A 5,565-nucleotide genomic window follows, 5' to 3' on the forward strand; every position below is an offset into this window, starting at 1 on the left:
GGAAGCAAACGGTCACCTCATTTTTTTTATCCATGATAGACACAGTCTATCATTCACATGAGTACTGAATGTGTTTTGAGCTCTGAGTTTGCAATTATTTTCCATGTGTCAAACTTAAATTTTTTTCCAGTCCACTTCTTAAGATTACACCTTCAGAAAAGATGTAGAATATTTATTTTATTTATTTATTCACCAGTTTATTCAAATAGGAAGTTCCATGACTATAATACATCCATCATGCTATGCTAGGTACTGTCAAAATCAAAATTACAAATGTGAGATCTCAGTCTTAAAAATGTTTACCATCCATGTAAGATTTGGTGAGCAACCGAGCTGCAAAATATGCATCTCCATTGATCACCAGATTTGATTAACCTAACCTGGCTAATGAATGTCGATTTTCTGTGGGCTTATTCAATTAAAGGTTATCAGGCTGGTAGAAAATAGTGATTCAAGATTTTCTAGGCCTCAGTCAATCATATACAAATGGTTGAATTCCACTGATAGAACCTGGACATTGTCTCCATGGAACAGCACAAAACATACAGAGATGACAGGGCAGTTAGAAATGAGAGTCTATAAATGCATGTCTACCGCCAAATAAAGAATGCAAATGTGATCCCTAGTCTCCCAAGGCACCTCCCCATCCTCAGCAAACATGGCTGTCGGTTCATGCTCTACTGAGTTTCTCTTCCCCTTGAATATGGTTGGCATGTAAGACTCATGTTTTGACCCGTGGAATAAGGAAGATGTTACCACTGCATAATTCAGAGTTAGGTCAGAAAATGCTTTGCAGTTTCCTTCCAGGTCTTCAGAGAATTCATTCCAGAGGAAACTAAATTCCACGTAAGAAATCTTATTTTGTGAGGCCATCGTGCTGTGATGGAGAGGTTCTGGAGGATGAGACCCCAGAGAAAGAGAACAAGGAACACTGGGCATCCACACGTGAAGGAAGGAACCCTTCATGAAGGGGACGCTCCAGACTTGTCTGCCCCAGCCGCTTCCATGTGGTTCACAGATGGACCACCCAGCAGAGCCCTTCCTAAATTCCTGGGCCATAAAATTGGGAGCAAAAATAAAATGGCACCCCGCCCCTCGTCGCGACGCTGACGTAACACGCCTGCGCACTGGGCCTTGCGCGACCTCTAGGACTTACCCAGCAGGCAACGCTTCTGTCTCGGTTTAAAATGGCGAGTTGGCTTGCCGTTGCAGCATCAAGCAAATGGCTGGAGGGTATTCATAAATGGTATTACAATGTTGTCGGGTTCAGTAAACTGGGCTTAATGCGAGATGATACAATATATGAGAATGACGATGTAAAAGAAGCCATAAGAAAGCTTCCTGAGAACCTTTATAATGACAGCGTGTTTAGCATTAAGAGAGCACTGGACCTGACCACGAGGCAGCAGATCTTGCCTAAAGAGCAGTGGACAAAATATGAGGAGGATAAATTCTACCTTGAACCATATTTGAAAGAGGTTATTCGGGAAACAAAAGAGAGAGAAGAATGGGCAAAGAAATAATCATGTAGTCTAAATCTGGATGCAGCTATCCTAAAGTATTTTTATGAAGCTGGTTAAACCTGAAATGTACAATGTAGAACTATCTGGGCTGTAAATGTATTACTTTAAATAAATCTCTATTATAATTATTAAAAAAATTTTTTTTAAATGGCAATTTTCAACCAGTAAGTTTTGAGGCAGTTAGTGACACATTAACATAAATCAGAAATGCCGGATGAACAGCTATCAATTTTAGGCTGCTGTGGTCAGGGAAGTATGAATTGGGAAGTAGGCTATGAGGTGGACCCTTAATGATGTTAAGTATAGTAGAGAGCAAAAGGCAATTGATATTAAATGATGACAAGGTATCAAACAGCAAAACATTAGGAAGCAGGGGAAAATCATATAAGTGGGAAATCCTGGCTCCAGGGAGCTTAAATCTTTTAGATGGAGATGGACAAACTCATATAAGTAAGTGTTACTGGCATAATGATGACAATCTGGCCAGAACAGAGTGAAACCCAAAGGACAGAAGTGTGATATTGAGGGTGAGGGGGGTCATGAGAGATTTTTTAAAGGAGATGCCATTTGAGCTAAACCAGATGGAACACAGGTTCAGGGGTGTGGATGAAAGATTAAAGCTCATTAGGAGAAAAATGAGAGAATCAGCCTAGATGGAAGATTTTACCAGTGCTGGGAAGAATACGGAAAACAAAGCTCAGAGAGGCAAGAGTGTAAGACATGAATAAAACCTTCCTGAGGCTGGGCTAGAAATCCAATGGGTATCTTGGTCTCTCTGAACCCTTTTAGACCACATTCACTTCTCCTGTCTGTTCACTAAGGGAAACACCTGAAATGGTTTAAACATGCTTTGAAATTTGAAAGAAATATAGATCAATGGAACAGGATAGAAAACCCAGAGATAAACCCACACGCATATGGGCACCTTACTTTTGATAAAGGAGGTAAGAATATACAATGGAGAAAAGACAGCCTCTTCAATAAATGATGCTGGGAAAATTGGACAGCTACATGTAAAAGAAAAATTAGAACACTCCCTAACACCATACACAAAAACAAACTGAAAATGTGTAAAAGACCTAAATATAAGGCCAGACATTTTAAAACTCTTAGAGGAAAACACAGGCAGAACACTCTTTGACATAAATGCAGCAATATCTTTTTTGATCCACCTCCTAGAGTAATGAAAATAAAAACAAAAATAAACAAATGGGACATAATTGCAGTCAAAAATCTCTGCACAGAAAAGGAAACCATGAATAAAATGAAAAGACAACCCACAGAATAGGAGAAAATACTTGCAAATGAAGCAACAGAAAGGGATTAATCTCCAAAATATACAAATAGCTCATGCAGCTCTGTCAAAAAAACACACAACCCAATCAAAAAATGGGCAGAAGATATAAATAGACATTTCTTCAAAGAAGACATACATATGGCTGAAAAACACATGAAAAGATGCTCAACACCACTAATTCACTAATTATCAGAGAAATCCAAATCAAAACTGCAATGAGGTATCACCACACACTGGTCAGAATGTCCATCATCAAAAAGTCTACAAACAATAAATGCTGGAGAGGGTGTGGAGAAAAGAGAACCCTACTACGTTGTTTGTGGGAATGTAAATTGGTACCACCACTATGAGGAACTACATGAAGTTTCCATAAAAAACTAAAAATATCAGTAGAACTACCATATGATCCAGCAATCCCACTCCTGGGCATATATCCAGAGGAAACCATAATCCAAAAGGATACTTGCACCCCAAAGTTCATAGCAGCACTATTTACAATAGCCTAGACATGGAACTAAGCTAAAAATCCATCGACAGAGGAATGGACAAAGAAGATGTAGTACATAAATACAATGGAATATTACTCGCCCAAAAAAAAAAAAGAATGAAATAATGTCATTTGCAGCAACATGCATGGACCTAGAGATTATCATACTAAGTGAAGTAAGTCAGACAGAGAAAAATAAATATATGATATCACTCATATGTGGAATCTAATTTTTAAAAAAGACAAAAAAACAAATGAACTTATTTACAAAACAGAAATGGACTTAAATATATCAAAAAAAAAACACTTATGGTTACCAAAGGGAAAACGTGGAGGGTGGGGGGAGGATAAGACAGAAGCCTGGGATGGACACACAAACACACTACTTTATATAAGATAGGCAACCAACAAGGACCTACTGTATAGCACAGGGAACTCTACTCAATATTTTCTGTGATAACCTATATGAAAAAAAGAATCTAAAAAAATGAATATACGTACATGTATAACTGAATCACTTTGCTGCATACCTGAAACTACTACAACATTGTTAATCAACAATACTCCAGACAGATACACTGGAAATACATCTAAACGTAGAACAACTGCTACAGAACACCTACTGAAAGCTGGCAGAAAACCTCAGACCTCCCATAAGGCAAGGAAGTCCCCACGTACCTGGGTAGAGCAAAAGAAAATAGAATAAACAGAGACAAAAGGATAGGGACGGGACCTGCACCAGTGGGAGGGAGCTGTGAAGGAGGAAAGTTTTCCACACACTAGGAAGCCCATTCCCAGGTGGAGACTGCGGGTGGTGGAGTGGAAAGCTTCGGCGCCGCAGAGGAGAGCGCAGCCACAGGGGTGCGGAACGCAAAGTGGAGAGATTCCCGCACAGAGGATCAGTCCCGACTGGCACTCACCAGCCCAAGAGGCTCGTCTACTCACCCGCTGGGGCGGGAGGGGCTGGGAGCTGAGACTCGGGCTTCGGTTGGAGCGCAGGGAGAGGACTGGGGTTGGCGGCGTGAACACAGACTGCAGGGGGTTAGTGCACCACGGCTAGCTGGGACGGATTCAGGGGAAAAGTCTGGACCTGCCGAAAAGGCAAGAGACTTTTTCTTCCCACTTTGTTTCCTGGTGTGTGAGGAGAGGGGATTAAGAGCGCTGCTTAAAGGAGCTCCAGAGACTGGCGCGAGCCGCGGCTAAAAGCGCGGACCCCAGAGACGGGCAGGAGATGCTAGGGCAGCTGCTGCCGCCACCAAGAAGCCTGTGTGCGAGCACAGGTCACTATCTACACCCCTCTTCCGGGGAGCCTGTGCAGCCCGCCACTGCCAGGGTCCCGGGATCCAGGGACAACTTCCCCGGGAGAACGCAGCACGGTGCGTCTCAGGCTGGTGCAACGTCATGCCAGCCTCTGCCGCCGGAGGCTCGTCCTGCACTCTGTGCCCCTCCCTCCACCCGGCCTGAGTGAGCCAAAGCCCCCGAATCAGCTGCTCCTTTAACCCTGGCCTGTGTGAGCAAAGAACAGATGCCCTCCAGCGACCAGCACGCAGAGGCGGGGCCAAACCCAAGGCTGAGCCCCGGGAGCTGTGAGAACAAAGAAGAGAAAGGGAAATCTCTCCCAGCAGCCTCAGGAGCAGCAGATTAAATCTCCACAATCAACTTGATGTACCCTGCATCTGTGGAATACATTAATAGACAACGAATCATCCCAAATTGAGGAGGTGGACTTTGAGAGCAAGATTAATTATTTTTTCCCCTTTTCCTCTTTTTGTGAGTGTGTGTATGTATGCTTCTGTGTGAGATTTTGTCTGTATAGCTGTCCTTCCACAATTTGTCCTACGGTTCTGTTTTTTTTCCTTTAAAAAAATTTTTTTTCTTAATAATTATTTTTTATTTTAATAACTTTATTTTATTTTATATTATTTTATTTTATTCTTTCTTCTTTCTTTCTTTCCTTCCCTCTTTCCTTCCTCCCCCCCTCCGTTCTTTCTTTCCTAACTCCCGTCCTTCCTCCCTTCCTTCCTTCCTTCTCTCTCTCCCTTTCTCCCTCCCTCTCTCTCTCCCTCCCTCCCTCTCCCCCCCACCTCTCTCTCTCTCTCTCTCTCTTCTTTTTCTCCCTTTCATTCTGAGCCATGTGAATGAAAGGCTGTTGGTGCTGCAGCCAGGAGTCAGTGCTGTGCCTTTGAGGTGGGAGAGCCAACTTCAGTACACTGCTCCACAAGAGACCTCCCAGCTCCACATAATATCAAAAGGCAAAA

General features: G+C 42.6%; 1 pseudogene; it reads left to right on the forward strand.

Moving 5' to 3' along the window:
- Window positions 1–1,187: 1,187 nt before the first annotated feature.
- Window positions 1,188–1,523, forward strand: LOC136126057 (cytochrome b-c1 complex subunit 7 pseudogene; annotated as a pseudogene).
- The last annotated feature ends 4,042 nt before the right edge of the window (window positions 1,524–5,565 follow it).

The sequence above is a fragment of the Phocoena phocoena genome, chromosome 7 (genome assembly GCF_963924675.1).
Source record: "Phocoena phocoena chromosome 7, mPhoPho1.1, whole genome shotgun sequence".
NCBI classification, from domain to species: Eukaryota; Metazoa; Chordata; class Mammalia; order Artiodactyla; family Phocoenidae; genus Phocoena; species Phocoena phocoena.